This window comes from Melozone crissalis, unplaced genomic scaffold (assembly GCF_028551555.1).
Source record: "Melozone crissalis strain CALT ecotype California unplaced genomic scaffold, PUWL_Pcris_2 ptg000014l_1, whole genome shotgun sequence".
NCBI classification, from domain to species: Eukaryota; Metazoa; Chordata; class Aves; order Passeriformes; family Passerellidae; genus Melozone; species Melozone crissalis.
In genome coordinates this window covers 20216891-20239532 of record NW_026535792.1, presented here as the reverse complement: position 1 = coordinate 20239532, position 22642 = coordinate 20216891, and the positions used below count along the sequence as shown (strand labels likewise).

The 22642-nt window shown below is 39.2% G+C and overlaps 1 protein-coding gene across 2 annotated transcripts in view; it reads right to left on the bottom strand.

Annotated features, from left to right (window-relative positions):
- The window catches only part of OTUD7A (OTU deubiquitinase 7A), a 100710-nt gene that overhangs the window by 62941 nt on the left and 15127 nt on the right, over positions 1–22642 (bottom strand). For both annotated transcript variants that reach the window (XM_054272642.1, XM_054272643.1), the window contains exon 2: positions 2630–2705. The gene's annotated coding sequence lies outside the window, so the exon portion shown is untranslated. The remainder of the gene's footprint in view (positions 1–2629; positions 2706–22642) is intronic.

Sequence of the window (22642 nt, the reverse complement as noted above, 5' to 3'; positions counted from 1 at the left end):
AAATTCAACCTGAGTCTTGTTTATGGCAGAACCAAAATGTGACAATCTCTGATGACTCATGAAGGGTTTGGTGACAGAAGCAGTATCACCAAGATACTGGGAAGCTTTCTGTACCTTTAGCACATGTCACTTTGAGGCAGATGTTTGGTTATGTGTCAGCATCTGTAGTAACAGCATGAAGTCACAGAAAACACAGCAAATGTTTGACTGGTCAAAAGCTAGAGACCTTTTCACAAGGGAAAACTCTCTTTTTAATCAAGACCTTACACATAGATCTTTATCACAAAAAACAAAGGCACTTCTCCAGACCCATGCTAGAAAGATACCAAATCTCAGCTCTCAAGCTGATCAATTATCTACGTTCTACATTCATCTTCTGAAATAAGATAGATACAATCTGAATTGAACCAACAGTGGATGTTATCCCCAATCTCCACCTATCTGCCTTACAGCACTTGCCCAGCAAAAGCAGTCTGCACTGACTCAAAGGTGATGCTGAACCCCAGAAGGCCAGAACAGGTGGATTCCTTCCTTCTCTGCACCACTGGCTTTGGGCCACCTGGTGACACCTGCTCTGCTGACTGTCTGAGCGGTCTATAAACATGACTGAGAAGTAAATACAAGACCATAAAGCTTGTTTTTGCCTCCCCAATACTGTGAACACCCACACTTTATTAAACATATTCATCTTTTAAAAACACTATTAAATAAGTAGCTCTTTTTTCCCCCTAGCCACTAAAAGCTCAGAATTCTTAATTAAATGAGAATGTATGTCCTTCATTCATTCATTCCTAGGTGGCAGAACATTAATGACTTTTGGCATGTACATTCCTAATTTCTGATGATTTCTAGTTAACTTATCTGCCCCAAATTTCAGAGAAAAAGCTATTTCTGAACCTCATACACATGCAACCCCCCCCCAACAGTAACTGAAAGCCAACAGCAAAGCAAGTTCCAGTCATACAGACACTTCAGTGGTGGGCTGCAGTAGGAAAACCTATTGCTAGAGAGCTGCACAAACTTTAGTGGAGTGCACTGCTGCTAACAGAGCTACCCCTTCTGAAAGAATACAGAAGTCGAATTAAAGTTACTCTCCTACACTCTGCACCGACCACACAGTTTGATGACTCCACAGGAAAACACAGCCACAGCTTCACCCTTCAAGGGCAACACTTCATCAACTTCATAGGGACAGCTCCACCTTTACCAATAATAAATGCAATTTAACTTTAAAAAGAATAATATTTTCTTAACTGCAAAGCCACCTCTGGATACAAAACCTGACAAGCTCCTAACCCAAAACTAGACCACACAGTACATATGTAGTCTTAAAGACTCACAGCATAAAGTGCAATCTCCTATTGATTTTAGCTTCATCTCGTGAGACCCATTTTCCTTTAAATCCTATTTCACCTAATAAAGCCATTTTCCAGTTGCCGTTCTCCTGATAATGCTAAAAAAAAAAAAAAAAAAAAAAACAAAACACTGACTTAGAGGTTAGTGAGAGCTTCCTATAAAAACTGGGAACCTGCTACTGCTTTACATAATCACAGAACCATTGCTTCTCCTTGAACAGCTTCTTGGGACTGAGGACTGAGGGAGAAGAAGGGGGCACAATGGCCTGGCTCCCCACCACTGTACAGCTGAGCCATGGGGAGGGCAGGGGGCTGCCCTCAAAGCCACTCAGCTGATCCATCTGTGCCCATGTAGGATTCCTCTGGCAGCTCCTCAGGGGTGAGACGTGGGCAGGAGGAAGAATGGTGCATCAAAGACACCAAAACATGCACAAATCCCTGCTTTCCTCAGTGATTGCTTCTACACCATGAAATGCCAGCAGAGCCAACCTGACCTCTGTGCAAGAGAAGGCAATTAAGGAAAAAGAAAAATGACTATGGGAAATTCTCCTATGATCTAATGAGGGGTGTCTGAGTGTGAGAATATATTTTGAACCACAGGCAATAACTCTTCTATCACTCAAAATATGTACCTATAGCCCAGAAGTCAATGAAGGTTTTCCAAAAAACAATTATTCAAAATCTCTTTTTAGAGGAAAAGCAGAAAGAATTAAACCATCTTTCTTGTTTTTCAGAGATGCTCTAAGTGGAAAACATGATGATTATATGATGAGCTGTCACTTGGCTACAGCCCACTCATTTCTATTACTGCTTGCTCCAGCTCCTTTAACATTCAGTCATCTCAGTTACCTTTTATACTCATGGCACCCAGGAATTATCAAATGCCCCTTACAACACAGGGCAATCCTTGCCCTCAGAGTCCAAGCTGATTTGATCTCTTTGTGCTTTACTGGAATTTAGAACTGCATTGTGAAAGGGAGTAGGAACCCTGTCTCCATATCATTTGAATTCCTGCACCACACAGATTTTTCTCTGCCCTTCCTTTTGCTCTCTAGAAGACTGAGGTTACAAAGTATAGTGCACTATTTGCATATCAAAAGCAGTAGCACTTTACATAAAAACAAAAAGCAGGCACTTTTCTGGTTTCAGTGACTGAGAGCTCAAGATTTTTTTCCTCTGAACATGTAACTTCAAATCCAGGTGTAACTCAATTCATCAAGATAAATTCAGATAAATATTTTTAAAATTAAGAATTTCCCCACTACCAGTGTTACCTGATACTTCTTTGCCAGAGACATTTTCCTTCCAGATCCTCTTCTTCTGGAGCAGTTAAAGACTTCACTGTTTTATCTGAAAGAACAAATAAGAAACATGCAAACAAGTTCAAAGATCATAAAGAAACAACTCTTATTTATCTCAAGTTATATATAACTTGTTTGAATGCTACATGATGCTACCTCACTTACTGGGGGGTTTCAATATCTTCTTCCAGCTGGCCCCCTTGGCTCAGGTGTGTCAGAATTTATTGTTAAAGAAGCAGGATGACTCTCTGCTCTACCTTACACCAGCTAACAAAAGAACACATACACAAAATACTATTCCAGGTTACTGCAGCCTCATGCTGAGGTAGCAACCTTGCCCTAAGTTTCTACATGGAGGTGCCTTTTCTGAAGCAAAATGTCCAGCCCTGATGTCAACAGACACAAGTTGTAAGTGCAGGCCAGTGAGCACACCATGAACTCTGACTTGTGACCTTCCTCAAGCTCCAAGACACCCAGCCCTGACACTTTATTATTGCACCAGTTTTTCTCAGCAGGAGGCAGAATTAATCCAAGCACAAGCCATGCTACCTGCTGAAGTTAACGTGTCCCCAGTTGTATCACTCCTAACTTTTTACCCTTGATCAAATCAACTGCTGTCGACCTAAAACCACCATCCACCCCCAGAAAGCAGATGGGCAGGTGAATACAAGAAGATATTCACAGTTGTGTTTCTGAACAAGACCCTTCCTGCACCTTAACAGGGATGTGCAGCCTAGTGCCTGGCGTATCACAGACAGGTGAGAATAAAGATACAAGCTGTTGGTCCCCTGCCCTTTTTACTGATGGTCACATACAGCACTCACTTTGTGAGTGCACAAAGGCTCCAAAACAGGTAACAAAAAGATGCAATCGTGTCCCCTCTCCCCCCTAACATGACTGTGAGATGTGACATCAATTTTAATTACTTCCTTGCCTAGAAACGCACCTGGCCACCCACGCAGGTAGACAGAGCCACGAGGTGGGAAGAGAGAATGAATGACTCAGAGAAACCCCAGCTGTTTACCACCACAGTGTCTCACTACTCCCAACACCCACAGCAGTGGGTGGTGCTCAAACTGCCCTTGACCCTGCCAGATCCCTCTTCCACTACTTCCACTTCCCACCATCAGAAATGTTGATGTGTTTCCAAGTCCTACCATGAGCACATTACCAATTTCATGAGGAAGATCTGCTTCAGATGGTTTAAAAGAAAGGTATGCAATTGTCATGCTCAGGAGAATCATGCTGTAGTGTGACTGCACTGATTACACATTCCTTTGACCTGTTTATCATTCACTACTCACCCAAAACCCTTGTTAATGCTCAGAGATATCTGATCTGTTCCCCTACACGTCTTCAATTAGATCATTTAGAGAAACTGCATTGGATCAGATACAAGATCAGTATTTACAATCAATCAATCTCAGCAAATGTCCTTCCATTTTCCATGTTTTTTACTTAAAGCACACAGCATAATGCAAGCTTATTAAACACAACACAAAAGTGTTTACGAGTACATTGTTTTTTGCATAGGAATCTTAATCCCCTTGCCTTTTTAAAAAAAAGTTTCCAAATTCTCACACACATTTCTGTACTAATGCTCTGTGCCTCACACAAAACCAGTCCTGTCAGGACCATGTTTGAAGAGAGAAGGAACACAATAGTGGATGCATAAAGATACCATTGCCATCACTCCTTAACCCGTACAGGATTGCCACTCACATGAAGTGCCACGTCCTTTTATTGCCCTTTCAGCAATAAAAGGGAAAACCTCCTACAAGTGCAAGTTTGCCTTGGCTGCTGAAGTCACACATCTTACAGTGAATGGCTGTCAAAGCAGAGCCTGGATTTGCTAATTATTTGGAGGAAACAACACTCATCTTTCTGTAAGGACTCGCTTTTGTGGGTTCTAGATCTGTGCTGATTCTTCCAAGACCCTGAAAAGCTGACATGCTGCACATCAGGTGTTCAGGAACTCAGGTTCTAGTCTGACTGCACCTGCCTGGCTGGAGACAAGTGTGAAGAAAGCAGCCACATTTCAGTACATTAGTCCTGCTCTCTGGCAGTCTGCACCAAACACTGATGAAGGAAAAGGATTTTGCTATAAAATTGCATTAACCAGTAAGAGATAAAAGGCACAAAGAACATAAATAAGTACAGACACCTGGCAAAGACCAATGTGACCTAAGGTAGGTTGAAAACTGCTGGCAGGTTGACAAGAGCAATCCCATTCAGACCAAGGCTGACTGGATGCATGTGTTAGGAGTGAGCATTTCTCACAGCTCTATTTCTCAAGAAGCATGGAGAAGCAAATTAAAATTCTCAATTCCAACAACCTATACAAACCTCTTAAAAAAATATCCTAATTCAGCTGTCAAAACTGTCTTTTATGTCGAGCAGTATCATCAGTGCAGTCCTGCCTTTCTGTCTGCCTGATGTATTCAGAGGTTGTTGCTGGAGTCCCTTCCTCTTGTCTGTCCTATTTAACTAATGCAATTCAAGAGAATAAAATAAACTATTTCTGCAATAGCAGGAAGGCACATAGTGAACTGTGGAATACCAAATCTACCAATTCACTTTACTCCCATAATACTTCTCTGTAACTGACTGACACTAAAACAGAACAAATAATTCAGTAATCACACCTGCACCCAGAACAGTCTGTCTTGTTCAGAACTGAGGTCATCCAGAGAGGGGAATTTGCAGTGCAGCTGCTGTACTTTACATAAACACAGAGCTTCCATGGAAATTTGAATGCTTGCTTCACACCCCTCCTCCCTTTTTTTTTTAATATAATTTTCCTATGTCCTTTGGAAAATTGTAAATTTTATGGGCAGATGTGGGTTTTTTCCTAATATGAGAGGGAAATACGTCACAAAATTGTTTTCTCTTGTAAGCAACAGAATTGTCTGATGATTTTAGTATGATATTAACAGAAAGTCCTTACATATTGCATATCATAGGAAACAAAATTTTAAACTGCTTAACTCTACTTTTTCAAAAGTAGGCAAGACAGAACTTTAAAGGAGAAATGCCCAACATTTTAGATTAAGCGTTTCAAGCTGATGTTTTATGTTTACATGGTTATAGAGTTTCATTGGCAAAATGACCCAGGATGCCCTCACTTCACAATGCTAAGTTTTGCTCCAAAAATTACCCTCCTCCTACTCCACATTTTTTAGTATGCTAAATAAAATAGTTACTGTTATTTCTTATGTGCTAAGTCAATATTATTTTCACAACACCCTTAATGGTTCCCTTTTATTAAGGGCATTCCCCAGTACGCATCATCTCAGTCCCTGTGAAAACCACATTCTAACCATTTCTCAAACCATGCTGGTATAAAGTATGAAATTCAGATGTGATGTACAGGATAAGCAATTTAACACTGATAGCTATTATTTAACAAAGATAGTAGAGTTCTGCAACACAGCTACATGTTTCCTAAACCCCAAGATAAGTTCATTACAGTATCTATGTGTCTGTGTATCAATAACCTACCTCAAAACACAATTAAGCTCCCATTTTGCAAAAAGCTAGGTAAGGGTGCAGAGCCTTATTTACCCATGTTCCTGGAACAAGTTGCAAAGGCAGCTGTTTCAATATTGGCCAGTCTAGGTGTTCTACCTGAGCCCAAGTCCCCCTCTGCAGCAAGCTGGGAACCCTGCTTCAATAAGCATTCTTAGTAGGAGCCATTCAAATTCTCATATTCATTGGCAGAACAAGCAGAAAGTTCAACAACAAAAAAAAGGAAGTGTATTTGCATATTTCAATGCATTAAAATGATGCAGAACTTCCATTCTTCTCTATTCAAGTTACTGTGTATGTGTAAAAGAAGATGAAGAAGTAAAATTTTCCATTTCAACCAGGACTCTTAGCAATGGCATGAAAGGATGAAAATGTGTCTCTGACAGTCCAGCTGAATGTCATCTGTTATAAAAGGTACTTACTAAAATGAGTGGCACAATCACCATTCCCTCAATAACAAAGAATCCTCTCTGAAGCTAAAAAAATTACAACATGGTTGTTTTGCACTTCTACTAAGAGTTCTTGCATTACCTCAGCATTTGCATCAAAGCTGGTAGTGCAAAGAGGAAAGCAAAGCCCATTTTATGAACTGATGTAATCAAGCCCAGCATCTCTCTGGGGTTTTTTTGTTCCTATGGTGGCAATGATATCAGCCTACTCTGCCTATTCAGTACAGTATGACAGTTCTTCACCTCTGCTCACACATTTCTCTATTCTTTTCCTCCTGCTTGTACCTCCTGACACATTAAGAGCCACTTGCATTTCAATGGGACACAGAACAACACTTGCCTCAAATCCCTCTCCTCACTCTTTTCCTCAGTGTTACCAGCTGTCGAGGACAACATCAAAACTTGTCCAGAAAGTGGAAAGAGAGAAAAGAGAAAAATCTCAGGCACATCTAAACACTGTAAAGGGGCCATGAATTTACAGTGGGGATCCCACACTGTTCAATAACAGCCTGATGTTAAGTGCAGCAGACAGTGCCACACACAGAGCTGATCTGCAAAGGTTCTGGTTCTGTCCAGCCCATGGCAAGGGAGATGTTTCCCTACATGTCTTCTTTAGGGTCAGATGTCAGACAGACACCCAGGCTGCAGTTCCAGCAGCAACTCAGTGCTGTATCCGCCTTCCCACGGCCCCAGATGTGCTGCACAGAGCTCCCGCAAACCCAGTGGGTAACTCTGCTCTTCCAAATCAGTTTCTACACCTGTAAAATCAGACTAATTACATTAATCTTAAAAAGAATTTAACATCAACTGAAGAGAAGTCGATTTACTTGCCACTGACATAATCCAGCCCTGGAATTCCCCATCTAATTAATTCTCTCATCTGAGACACAACATGTAGACCAGAATACATAAAGAAAATATATTTACACATGGCAAGTACTGTAAAGCTTAGTGACAAATGTAATCTGTTACTAAAGCCTACCAGCAAGCACACTGTACATTTTGTAAATTTTCTTACCAAGAATTTTCTTGGATCTGCTCTGCTGTATAGCACACAAACATGTAACTGCACAGTAGAAGGTATCAAAACTCATTGAAAAAGATGAAAAAATATCCACCATCAAACCAACCAACCAACCAACCAATTAACCAAACAATCCCCCAATCTCTGCTTCTTTCATCTTTTAAAATACTAGGAGAAACTAATAAATAGAAAATAATTTTTTTTTTTACTTTTTCACCAAATTAGATTTTTTACAAGGTTTAAGGAAGACATTATGGAACACCTAATGCAAACTGCAAGAAACATAACCTTCCCATACACTAAAAAAATGAAATGTCATGTTAGAGAGTTGTGTACACAAGATTATCACAGATTTCTTAAGTTATCCGCTTCATATATTCTTCAGCTGAAGGCAGAGAAATGATTTCCATATCTTCCCTTACAAATGTAGACAATAAGAAAAACATGATTCTCTGTAGATGAACTTCCCACTTCAATCCCTAGAACTGATTTTAATTTCCCAACTGTCCTACCCATAAAAGAAGGAGCATAATCCCCCCACATCTGCTATAATTTTTGAGCAGCTTACCAAGTAACATGCAAAGAAATGAGAAAATATTTTAATAAATAGAAGTCAAATGCATTAGAATAAAAGCATTATAAATATAAAAAATAAAAGGGACTTTTTATGGACAGAAAGAAAATGCTATGCACACATTAAAATGTATAGAGACATTACATGTTTATAGAATCTATATCCAATATATAGGTAGATTACAACTATACTGCATCTACATGCCTGTGTATTATTGATATATTTATACAGATAGAAATATACATACTTTCATCTCTAGATAATATACATCTCTTCACTAACATCACTACCACCAAATTTTTTTCCCATTTGGGAGAAGCTGTCATTTTAAAACAGAGAACTTGATACACATTTATCCCTAACCCTATGGTAAGACATGCAGTTAGAGCCTAAAGGATTTATTTAATATTCTTCTTACCAGCAGCTGACAGACATCTGACAACACAGAAATGTAACAGTTCATTTAATTTCTCCACAGGCTGCTTTCATTGAGCCCCAGATGTTTTAGCAGAAGAAAGAGAAAGATATTCCACATTTTTTACAGTGGGAAATGGGAAATTTGTTTATAACAAATGGCTTTTGCTTTAATAATTTCTATGGAAAAGTAAGAGGCATTAATTAAAAAAAAAATATCCTAAGTAGTACTCCATTAGTTTGCTTGTCTCTTTTTTCTTTTTTTTTAATTATTTTGTGTGTTAAGGCATCATGTGTGGCAGAAGCCAGTATGAAATTTTCTAGAGGATATTCCATATTATCCCCCTAAACTTATCATCTATGTATTCTTCTCCCTCTAGCAGAAAGAAGGTAAATTACAACAGAAGACAAATAGCTCTTTTTAGTGTCATATCCCATGCATGAAGCAGTATACAACAAAATGCAATGAGAAAAAACTACAATAAACCCTAAAATGACTGTAAGGTGATTGAGTTCCATTTCACTTCCCAAGCCTTCCAGAAGGATTGACTTTGTGCCTTTATTTAACCTGCAGTATCTTAAGCAACTCCTCAGGGGCATTTTCTCAGACAGGACACACACACCCTGTGACAGAGGTGGAAATGGCAAAAGGCAGAGCCTGAACAGCCACAGCTCCCCCACTCCTGCCAGCAGGGCAGGTGAACCTGACACACGTCCCTTGGCACGGGGAGAAAGGTGGCACTGCCAGGTGTCTGGAACTCCATCCCGCTCGGCTTTGTTCCTTTGCCAGTTGCATCCAAAGTGTGTGTAATCGCTGTCAGGGGAACCAGCCGTTTACAGAAGCACTTTGGAAGCACCTGAGACTATACGCATGAAGTCTGTCAAAAAATTCAAGGCAACGTTTCAAAATACACTCGCTGTAGTGTTTGACAAAGTAAAGAGCTCTGAAGTGCAGCACAAAGGTCAAAGTAGAGAACAAAATCCTCAGTAGAACTACAGATCAAAGTGATTCCAACACAGCGACAAGATGTAAGTAACATGTAATTTAAGGAAGCTCAACATTTAAACATAACAGCTTGGCCAATAGCAGAAATCCATCAAAAACTACACTGAGTATGATGGTTATTATTACCCCTAAAGGTAAGTATTTAAGCTCTTTTTGCACTTCTTTGTTAGATTGTATTTTGTCTGAAATGCATATTGTGACCAAGACAGTTGGAGAATGACGAATTATGGGTTTAGAAAGAACAGATAGTGCAATATAGAACCACTATTGCCTCATAATGTTGCCATTTTATTGCAGGGGTTCCATGCTGTTGTCTCCTTATCACAAAAGCTCCAAACCTTCTTGGTGTTTCTCGTGGGCAGCTCCTCAGAGCACTGACTCTCTCCCCTTCACAAAGGAGCCAGCTGACTCCAGTTCCCTTCCCACTGTTTTATAGCATCTTCTTCTCATTGGTTCAGCTGTGGCCTGTAAAAGTCAGGCCTGTTTCTAAGCTTTGATAATTGGCCCAGCTGCAACTCCTTAGGGGTAAGATTATTTCTACACTACCTTTATTTTCTTATATTCTATCCCCTTACACATAATATAGATATTACTGTAGCCTATTAAAGAAAAAAGTATCTTTACCCTCACTACAAGTGACTGAACACTGCTCAAGGATAAAACATCTCCAAGGTTGACCTGGCAAAATGTCATAAACACTACCTTTCACTGAAAGAAAAAGAATCTTTTTGTAAATTAAAAGACTAAAACTTTGTGTTGTTAGCTGGCTGAGGAAGAATCACATATACGGCAACTTAAATATCATTTGTAAACCTCAGCAAAATATGCCATTCTTCCAGAAAAAAATCAACACGTTCCACAGTGATACTGGCAGAGCATCTTTACATATGAATAAAATAGAAATGCATCCAGCATGCACACAGGCCAATGTTCAATAGAAAGATTATCATCCTGCACTAGTAGAAACCTGTTCAAGTCATGAACAGAACTGTGCCTGCCTGAATCTCCAATTGAGCAACTGTGTCACTGACTGGAAGGACACTGGGCAGCAGGAGAAAACCAGCCCCAGTTTGAGCAGTCAGAAAATACAACGGGGTTTTACAGCTGGAAGGGAATTGAGCAATAGGCTGGAGACAAAACAGTGCAACTGACCATAAACAGACTTTCAAGTACTACAGAGTTCCAGCATTATTATACTAAATTGTAAAAAGAGAGGGCATTGCCTTTTTAAAAAAATTTCCACGTAACAAAACTGTAGCAGTGCCTGGGAAAATGAGCTGTGATCTTCAACAAGGTACATCTGTGACGTAAGTTAATTGGAATATTTCCTGCTGAGACACAAACTGAAACAGAAAAACCCACCATAAGAGGAGAGTGATATGCCTAATACAGAAGATGAGAAAACAAAATCTCTTTGTCATCTTTCACTCTCTTTTCAGACACTCATCTACCAAAGATGTCAAACAGATAATATGCCAAGGCAGCAACCCAGCAGGAAAGGGATACCACATCCTAACCTCCTGCTCTGTAACTCTGCCTTACCTGTGGGGCATCACTGAATTACAGTTCAAACTTCAAATGGAACAGAAAACCTTTTAACACACTACATAAAACAATAAACTAATTACCACTCGAGCAGACGTGAGGACACACTGTAGATTATCACTGCAATAACATTTACAAAAGTCACAAATAGCTTCAGCAAAGAGCCAGCTGAGATACACTTTGAATAGGGTAGCCAGATTTTCCTGATGCTCAGGGCAGACCAAGTATTTCAGAAAAAAAAACCCGGAACAGGAATCCCAAATTGTCCTCATGATTTGCAATGTGCTTCTCAAGAATCTGTGGAGGTTTTTCCAGACAAAAAGGGTTTCTAGATTAACATGCACATTTTTCCATCTCTAAATCAGAGCTCTGCAATTACTCATGTAACAGGGTAAAGACTGGCTTGGTCCATCTGCTGCCTACTGCAGTGTGGTCCCTTCCCCACCCCCTTTATCTCTACTTAGGTTCCCCAGAACTGATGCACTGGAAATTGAATATGGGAAGAAAGCTTTAATTATGTCTTATATTGCCATTTATGATTTTCTGTCAGAAACCAAACAGTACTTAGGTCAGACAGGATGCCAAGCTCTCTGTCTTAGGCAAGCTGGATTTCTCTGCCATGTGCAAATCTGTTCTGCACACTCGTGGTACATCTGAGCCGAACACAATTCTAGGATTTCTCTGCATCTCAGAGGAACTGTGACTCCCACTGAATGTCCCATGGCTTGATTAGAGTCACTACTGGAATTCCCAGGCAATCCTCCAAAGGCCCGGGCAAGAACCAGCCTCACACAAGTTCCAGACACAGAAACCCAGAGAGAACAAATCACTGGAGCAGGACAGAACACCCTTCTTTGTTAGAGGCTGAACTTCCTAAGAACTGGTCATTCTCACACTGCCTCCAGGAGGGAAGAATTATCATTCTAGGGATATCAAAATCTTCAGAACACAGATGAAAAAATTCACTATACTAAAATGCTAATTTACTGGTTTTAATTTCCCTAAACTTTAGAAGCTTTTGTGTATCCTTACCAAGAGAAGAAAATAAAACAAATTTTTCTCTATAGCTTCATCCTCAAAAATAAATAATGCAAGGCTGTCAATATTCTCCAGACCCTTTGGAAATTCTCATTCTAGCTAAATGTCATTTTATTGCTGAAGCAGATATTGATCAATATTCCAAGACAGAGTGAGCTCCCTATTCAGATTATCCCTATCTCCCTTATAAAAACATTTCCCAACCACAGGAAGGCAATTCTTGTGGGAGAAGGGAAAAAACCCTACCATCTTTCATAAGGGATTTGTTGTCTAGATCAGCTTAAGGGTCTACATCTGTGTACCACAGACTTTCATGAATACTGTCAATGTCACAGTAAAAAACAAAATTCTGCTTCTATAACTGCATGTTCCTCTGAGACATCAAGAAGAAATCATAATTTTAACTCTATGACTTGCTTACAGAGACAGAACAAACATTATAAATAGTGTTAGCCAAAGACACTGAACTACTGACTCCCTGTGTTTACGACCTGAACAGAGGGATGTCATCTAAGGAATAAACCCCAAAGAGATGTCTTGGGAAAAGCTGAACTATACTGCAACCAGTTCTTCCCTGAAATATTTTAATGTCTCCAGAGGACCAAGGAAATATCTTTTAAACTATAACCTGAAACAAGATTTTTGCTGAATTTGTGTAAATTCTTATGGACTTCCACCAGAGCAGCTGTCTAAGCAGAGCTTTACAACCCACCCCAGTATCGGCACCCTCATGGTTTTATCTACATTTCCTGTCTCAGTTTTCTTTCCTAACAAAGGTTTGCAAATTATTTCCAAACAAAATAGCAAAGAAGTGTCCGTGAGCTCAATGAAGACATTTGTCCCTGAATGAATGAAGCAAGCAAAGAGTAATAACACAGAAATTTGTACCTGAATGAATGAAGCAAGTAAAGAGTAATAACACAGAAATTTGTACTTGTACCAATTTACTCCATTGGTAATCCTGTCCCCCATGGACATGAATATTCCAAATGCACAGACAATTAGAGCCAAATGGAACAGCTTGCAGAATCAAAATCTACCTGAGCAAGGCTTCCCTTGACCTTGCAGGCACTTGTCAGACTCAGCTGAGGGCTGTAAGCACTCCCATCCTAAAATGCTGCAGTGCTGCCTGACTAGGACAGGTCACGTAGAACAGGTTACTGACAACTGCAGATAATGTGCAATTCAGCAGGCTGATTGTAAGCACATAAAGTTTCCTATGGAAGAGCCCTGCTGGAGTGAGGTTTTCAGCAATGATCACTGCTGAACCCTTGAACTACTGTAGAAAAACAGATAGTTAGCATAATGTAGATTCTCTCTCTCTCTCTCTCTGTCAATATATATATTAAAAGTAATACATTTGTCATATTTTACATTATTTTCTCAACATTTCAGTCTAGATTTCTTAAATTCAGTTTAAAACAATGTTTAGTTATTGCAACATATTTTAGAACTAATACAATATCATATGAAGAAAAGGTAGAAAGATTTTTAGGAAGTCTTTAAGTCAAGGAGCACTTGATGTTGTTCCATGGATCAGAAATCCACCAATATCTGCTGTGTGCTGCTCACAGTTAACTGGAATTTTCCCCTATTATTCTATCCCTGCAGTGTGCCAATGGACAGATGGCAGCAAGGTACAAAGTACGTAATGGACACAGATCAGCTGCATGACAGGGAACCTGTACCTTTTTCCAGTGTTTCCAGGTTTTTGTCAAGAATGAGCTCTTAGAAAAGGCAAGTACATTTACAAGCATGTATAAATAAAAGAAGCATGTATTAGCATATTCCCATATACTTTCATAACTTAATTTTTTTCATACACAGAAGGGGAAGGAATTTTTCTTCTTTCTTGGTTTTCTTCAATTGCAGCCATAATCTGGCACATTGAAAAAGGAAGGTGAAACATGCAAGTGGAGAAACATTCATACAGTGCTGTGCAAAACTGAAGAAGAAAAGAAAAGGGGTCAACAATCACAGAGCTGCACATTGTCTTGCAAGAGGCTTACAGTGGTCACAGGCTTTTATGCCTGTGGGCTGCCTTGAAGGGCAGTAGCTTGTGATTTACAACATGAACAAACTCATGCCATAAGACACTTCCTCTGAAAATAACATCCACAAATTTCCTTACTCATCCAATTAGGCACATGGAATGATGTAGACACTGAGAAAGCTTTTGCCTTAATTTTTCCATTAAGTGCAATGACCACAGGAATACTAAGTTTCTAGAAAACAGCAAAACTCTTCTTCCAGTTGTCGAGATCTGTAACTCAAAAAATCGTAAGCAGGTAACTGCAGTCAACCCACTCTGAAAACTTGGTCAAGCATTGCTTTTTTAACCTGATCTAACACTGAATTGTTATGAATTGAAATTTCACCAAACACAAACCAGAACAATTAAAGTTACAGCTGGACTCATATTAAAAGTAAACTGAAATATTTATTGCTTTGATCTCCAACACTCTGGACATCTAAAAAGACGTAACAGAAAGGTGTTTACTGGGATTTTTTCCTCCCCTTTCACTGCATTTTTCTCAAAATTGAGCAGATTCTGTCATTTGCTAGAGATATAAAGATATAACATTTTAAGGAAAATTATTAATAAAAGGTTAATCAGAATTTTGTAATGAACAAATGGGAAAAAAATTAAACAAGACATTTTTAAAATTAGAGTTTTGACCAATTACATTTGTTCCAAATATATCATTTAAAAAATTGCCATTTTATCCTCATAAATTTAAGAATGGAATTGAAGTCAAAGTAGTAATTTAGAGGACAGTAGTGTAATTCAGGGGCTCTGACTGCCTAGCTCTTGTGTAAGGCAAGCCAAAGAAATTGTGTCATCTTTGTATGAAGCCAGTGACTTCATTGGAGTGGGGCTAAATCCAGTTGGTCAGTCACTAGAGGTGTCCCCAAGGGCTCAGCTTTGGGCACAGTCCAGCTGCAGGTGACACCAGCTTGCGCGGGAGTGTCACAATAAGGACAATGAGGTGCTGGAGCAAGTCAGCCTCTTCTCTTAATTAGAACCAACAGGGTAAGGGGAAATGGCTTCAGGTTGTGCCAGTGGAGGTTCAGGGTGGACATGAGGAAGAATTGCTTCACTGAAAGAGTGGCTAAGCACTGGGAGAGGCTCCCTGGAGGAGTGGTGGAGTCACCATCCCTGCAAGAGCTCAGAAGATGAGTAGATGTGGCACTTCACAGGACAATTAGTGAGCGTGGTGGTGTCTGGTCAAAGGCTGGACTTGATTAACTTGGAGGTCTTCTCCAACATTAATACTTCTATGATTCTATTCATTTAAGCTACAAGACTGATTTTAGAAAGACAACCAGCACTGATTGAAAGACTTCAGCTGGTGGAAAACCCCTCAGATTCCAGATGGTTAATTAAACTTGCCACTGAAAATTTGGTCATCTGCTTCCATTCTGCTTTATTTAGCCCCGTTTTCTAAGTCATAGAGCTCATTATACCATGTCTATGCTTAAAAAGATATACCTACTATCATTTGTCTTCTTCTCTGTTCTGGTAATTTTAGGCTACAACTAAACCTCCTCTTACCCTTCTCCCCCCCGCCAAAGTAAATAGTTAATTTTTATTTTTGGAAAGCTTGTGTTATAAGAAGATATTGTAGAAATTTCAGATCTCATCTCACATATAGGCAGATCAGTGCTCCTACAGTACTGGAAACTCACCTTCAAAAAATGAATGAGTTGAGATTTACCCTTAGGTTTTAAAAAGACACTTTTACAGCTCAATAAAGCCGCATTTTGGTGCTGCAAGCACCCAGCAGGATTCTACGTGACAGGACAGGACACTTGGGCTGTCAGGACAGGGACCCTGGTAGTCACACCTGCCAGTCACTGCCACTCCTTTTCCATTCCCAAGTGTCCACTGGCAGTTTGCACCCTGACAGCTGAGGACACCATTAAATGCAGTTACACATTCACCTTGCCTGTTTTAGCCTGTGGACTGTCAGGCATGGCAATAGATTTTTAGCTTAAGACATTTTCTTTGTCTGGAAGTAGTTAGAGCATCTCATAAGACGAGAAATTTCCTTTTAATTCATAAAGGGCTGACTAGAAAGCATCCTAGTTATAAATACAGAGCTCTCTCAACTGCAGAGTGTTGCAACTCACACTTGAGTGGGTGGGCTATGAGCCTTCACAGATCTCTGACCTCACTGAAACCTTTATAAAAAACCCTCAACAAGCTTGTGAAAGGCCTTCCTATTTAAACCAGCACCAGGCAAAACTTTCAAAGAGTATCTGCAAAACAGAAAAAAACACATCTATTGATATGGAAGAGGAACTGATGATCGAAGCCAGTTAATCTTTAAAAAACATTGTTCTACTTTGAAAAACCTTCTGTGGTGACTCTTTCAGATATGTTGGAAATGCTCAAGTTACAATCTTGAAATTGAGACCTAATAAACGACTTTATTACAAGGTTGCATTGTAATAAGTAAACATAAGACACTGATTCTAGATAAATCTTCTTTTATCACTTCCTAACTTCTTAGTCATTGGATTTTTCAAGCATAGTCATCTGCTAAGGTAGCTCTTGCAGTATGGATTTTTGTATTGTTTGCTTGTTGTACAAATAAATAAACTGCAGACTTTCAGAACAGTTTTTATTGTGCTCTGTGGACACCAGGCAATGCAGTTTTCAGTCAAACTGCTGGAAATAGAAGGTGAATTTTCATTATCACTTAAGTTCTGAAAATATGCAATATCTTTGTGTTATTGAAATAAAACCCAACAAAACTTCTTGAAAAATCTGTATCTCAAAAAGGATTCTACCAAGCCCCTAGAAATTTGGTCTTATGTAGAATTATATATGTATAGGAACTATTGATAGAAGCAGGTAACCAAACATGGAGGCACAATTTTGGTTTTAAGTCCAAAAAGGAATCTTATGGTCACTGGCATCCAGCAAGCAGTGAAATGGATCCTAGTCTATTTTTTTCTCTCTGAAGTCAAAATGGCAACAAAACCCCCTGCTATGTTCTATTTGTTGGCAGAGCTGTACCTCAGCAGACACACATCTTCCCATCTCAAAATCAGCCTACATATTTTGTCTACCATCCACTGCAAAAAAGGAAGAGAAATGCTGATTCCTTTTACAAAAATCTATTTATTTCCTGGCCACTCCTCTGAAGAACTGGAGGACTCATTAGATGAGATACTTCAAAGTCAGAAGCAAAGCTCTTTGGACACCTGCACAAGTTCTGCCGTACTGATTCTGCAAAGAAAAACTCTGGCACCCAGAGGAGGTGAGTGAGACCCCAGGCTCTGCAAGTTACTTGGCTTTCAAATATTAACAAATGACAAGAACAGGGGGAGGATTTTGCTCACTGATGATGCTGACACCGTATTTACACCCAATAGTGAGTCCCTATCACAGCCAGTCCAACCATTCTTCAAAGCATCAGCCTCTCTGAAAAAAAAAAAAGGCAAAAAAAGCAAAAGAACACCCCAGAACCTCCCAACACACACAAGTATTGACAAAGTGAAAGGCACAGCAGCTTATGTCTCTTTTGCAGAGGTCTTTTTACTCAATGACTGGTGGGGCAAAATAACTGCAACTTTAAGTGATGCCACAGACACTGTGGAAATGATGAGGATTTTTGCAAGTAGGCATCCTTCTAGTAAACTTAGGAAAGTTTAACAGGAGTTTTCCAGTGTCTAAATAACGAAATAATAAACATACTGTACTGTATCTGGGAGATTCAGCTGCCTCTCTAGCAGTGGACAAGACTGTCTGGAAAAGCTGCGAAGTCAATTGTTCCTAAACCTGCAGGGAAACTTATATTTTAGTGTAAAATTAATAGCGCACAGGAGGAATTATTTGAATTATTTTCCTTTAAATTGTAATAGGACCATGTGACAAATATTCCACAAATAGGAATATACTGATGCAAGGAAAACCAGCTCTGTTAAAATTTGCACTAAATAAAGTCCCTCTCCCCAGCCTGTAGATACAGGCTGGGGAGAGGGACTTTATTTAGTGCAAATTTTAACTTCTGTGAGTAGCCAGAAGACTCCTTGTTAATCCCTGCAGGAAAGGGATTAACAAGGAGTCTTCTGGCTACTCACATACTTAATGTGCTCCTTTGCTGAAAACCTTGGAGATACACAGCATTCATTTCTTTAGGCCCTTACCAGAAGTCTTTTCCCCCCCAACTTCAGCAAGAAAACGTGTCAAAAGCTGCTAGTAGGACTTCTGATATTCCAAAAATTTACACACTGTGCTACAGCTATGCTGTTTGCCATGTTCCAATTTTTCCTGCTTTCTCATTTAGAGTGATATTAGCTGCCAAAATATGTTTCAAGCTTGAAGACAAGAAAACACCTTGTAAAATTACAGTAAAATAGAAATAAAGTTGCTGCCTTGGTGAACCAGTAACACGTACAGAATCAGGGAATATATTGCCAGAGGTGAAAATATTACTTGAAGATAAGCTGGCAAACCAAGTTACCAATGTACAGTCACAAAAGCTTGATGGCCTTTGTTCCATCAACCAAATTATTGGGAAAATCCTTCTGAGACACAGAAAACAAAAGAATGGGAAGGGGAGATTATGCCAAATTATGAAAGTTAACAGAAATATCATTTTTATAGGAAATCCTCCCTCCCATTCCTAGAGAGAAAAACTAATCATAAAAACTTCCTGAAACACAACAGTTACTAAATCAAAGCCATTGCAGCAATGTGAGTATTTTATTAGGTAGTAAGTTGCTCAATTCCCTTTCCTACTAAAAGATCCCATTTTAGAGTCCCCAGAGCTCAGAATTATTACTTCTGCATTCCATCCATCATTCACTGACCGCAGCCTGGCTCAGCTTTTGGAAGAGACAACCCTGAGCAGGCGTTTTCCCCATGGCAGCTCCCAGAGAAAGCCAAGGCTGTGGCAGGAGCAGGAGCACTGTGGGAGCAGCTCCCCTCCCCTCTCTTTGGGAGCTGCACTTTCTGCAGTGCTGCATCCAAAGTTATTTGCTGCAGTACCTGAAGAAACAGCTTAGCTCATCAATCAAAGGCACATTCTCAGACACCCACAGCAAAACCACCCCCACACACTGTAGGCAAAATGTGTATGTGTACCAAGAAAAAGAAAATAATGATTTCTGACAGATGAGCAAGCTTTTTAGAAAAATAAGTCTGTTATCATTTAATTATTGAATTTGCACGGCATCTTTAACTACCCAGTTGCACAGATTGCTGTAGTACACTAGATAGAAAATTCAGTAAATTCTGTCTCAAACTCTCAGTCTAAGCTGTTGCATTACAAAATGATTCTTGTTTGAATAATAAAATTAATTTTAAAATTAACTGGATGACATACCAAACCAGAATTTATTTTCAAAACCTATGGAAGGTTTTGAAACCCACAGAAAAGGGGATGGTGAAGTATTCAGTCATAAACTTATACTTGCTTATTTGAAATATTTGTTTTCCACTGCTACAAATACATTTCACAACTATTTTTGCACAGCATCCTTTCAGAAAGCTACAGTACTAGGGCTTGCATTCTGTAGCTGCTTTGATTTACAGATTTTTCCCTTGGATATCTGTTGAATTCAGTTCTCACTTAGCCTTAACTATCACATTTCATTCTCCAATACATGGAATCTCCTATACCAAATCTGATTGCCTTTCAGAAAGGGATCTCATCAAACTCAGCTCTTTCTAAAGGAAAAACACAACAGAATTAGAAAACCTTTTGTTCTCAGTATTTGAAATTCTTTTGGATTGTATAATCCAGCCTATTGAAAAAGATAAACTATTCAAATTGAGTCTTCATGTATCCACCCAAACCATGGAACATCTATGAAACACACACCAATCTTGTCCTAAACAATTTTCTACATAATCTGTTTCTTCTGTTATCTAGAACACAACCCAAACTGGATATTACATCTGCATCCAATAGCTGTAGACCATTAATAGCATTTCTGATTAGACAGGAGTACATATTCCTCAGATAAAGCTGTATCCAATCATCCAAGTCAAGCTACTTTGGGCTTTCTAAAATGTAGAAAAGTGAAATATTGCTACCAAAAAAAAATTTTCATCAGAACTATGACAAAAGAATTGTGTGAAAGGCAGCATGCTGGAAATTTTAACAATCCTACTGCTTCTCATCATTTGGAAGAAATGAAAATTGTACCAGTGATTCAAGGGAAAAAGCAAGCTTTTACTCCTGATGAACTGTAAGCATATTTTTCACTGTCTTACTTCTCTTAATCTGGGAAATGTGTAGTGACTGAGCTCATCAGCACATGCCTGCAGGCCTCAAGTGATACCCTGGCTATGCTTCCTTACCCTTTCACTCTTCTGACACAAGACTGCTGCTTTCTTCTGGGGCCTTGCTCAGGAGAGGGCTCATGAAAGGCACAGGCTTTTATCTCTGTACCTTGTGCCTTAATGACTATGCAGAATTATTGTACAGCTGTTGATATGTGTAATTTAAAAAGAAAAAAGACTGTATTAGTAACAAATCTCAGAGAATTGGCACTGCTGAGGTTGTTTATGGCTTTGGAAAGGTGGGGGATGAGAGATTTTGCTGACATTTGCACTTGGATAGCATTGAAACATGAAACAAAAATGGTTCATAAAATATATATTAGTTTCTTGACACCACCGGAAAATAACACTACTCTCTTCCCAAATTACACATAAAAATAAAGAACTCTTCATGATGGCTGCTTTCTGCAGAGCTCACATAAATGGCTTCTAGCTGCCACTGTCTGGCCCAAAGCTTAATTTCACTGAGCTGCTGAGAATAAAAGAGAGTGATTAAAGGAATTCAGTGTCACTTCCAGTACTGGTTTTGCAGTATACTGGGACACTATAATGGATCTGCATCCCTAATGCACTTTGGAACTCCAGCATGTGCCTGCTGCACACCCCAACTCAGAAATCTCTCTGATAAAGACTTTAGGCCACATTTTCTATATAGCTGGAGACCACTGGTTTCATGTAAAGCTGCATTGATCTGATTTTAATACTCCCAGCACAGAATGTGCTGGATCTGACTTCCAAAGCTGAACTGCAGTAACAGCATCCTCAGCAATTGTGCTGAGGATATCAAAGACTATTTTCCCTTCTAAAACACAAACATCTGTCAAGCTCTCCTCTATACAGATGTAGTAACTTTTTTTACTTGAAGATGTATTCTTGACTATGAAATCCTAAAGATTCACTGTCTATTGTAACTTTTACTTTACAATCCAGGCAATGATGGGAACACATTTGTTAACTCTAAAAAAACCATAATAAGTAACCTTTCTTTGGGTAATCTATTAATTCATTTTATGACAGAACACATAGCACAGCTATTTGAAGAGCTCCATGGTAAGCTTCACCTAAAGCAGACAGTTGTACATTTCTAATTAAAGTCAAAAAACTCTCTGCATTCCATATCTGCTTCAAATTTTTGCTTTTAATAAAAGGAACTGCAACATATATACCTTCTGAAGCAAAATTAGTGAAAAAAATCATTAAAGTAATTTGAGGAGGTCTCAAGAAAGAAAGAGGTGCTATTAATTTTAGTATTAGGGAGAGGTTCAGAGAGATGACACTAATGTCAGTAGGGACAGGGTGAAGCTCTTGGGTTCCAGTCCAAATCTCTCAAATCCAATGCTCTAAATGAGAGTCCAAACTCTAAATTTAGGTGTCTAAAATTAAAATGGCCTAAGGGGTCAACAGTCTATCTTCCAGTTTATTTAAGAAACCGTATAGCTACTCAACTGTGTGAAGAAAAAAACCAACCCGAATCACAAAGCTCATGCCCTAAAGTTCACGTGCCCAGGTTTAACATAAAACGTGTTTTCCTGTGTTCTATGCACTGATTTTCCCTAAAGTTAAAATGTTTGCCTCAGCCACAGGGGTCTCTCTGCTCATAGTATTCTGAATATCCAAAGCCCTCTTCACATGCCATGGGCAGCAATACAGCTGATTAACACATGTATTAAGCAGCTGTTCCCTTCAGTTTTTACAAATTTGGCAACTGCTTTCTAAACACTCCTTCACTCCCCCCTTGCCCCTTAAGTGATTTATCAAGGGAAGAAGTACAATCAGAATCTGAGTGTTAATCCTCCAAATATTTAGTAAACTACAGTTGAGAATGATTGGAAGTTATAGAATTGCACTGCCAGAAGATGTAATGACAGGTTAATAGGAGTTGAGGAGTTCAACTCCTGATTTTAAAGGGACATATATAAAATTTTTTTTACTCTCTTTTTTTTTTTTTTTTTTTGCATCTTTGAGAAGTTTTTAAGACAACCACAAAATATGTACACTTTTGAGTGGACTATTACATCTCCTGGTGACAGCACCTGACTCTAACTCAGACTGAGGACCGATGTGCTGTAAATATTCCAAGTCTGCACTTCAGCACCTGATGTATCC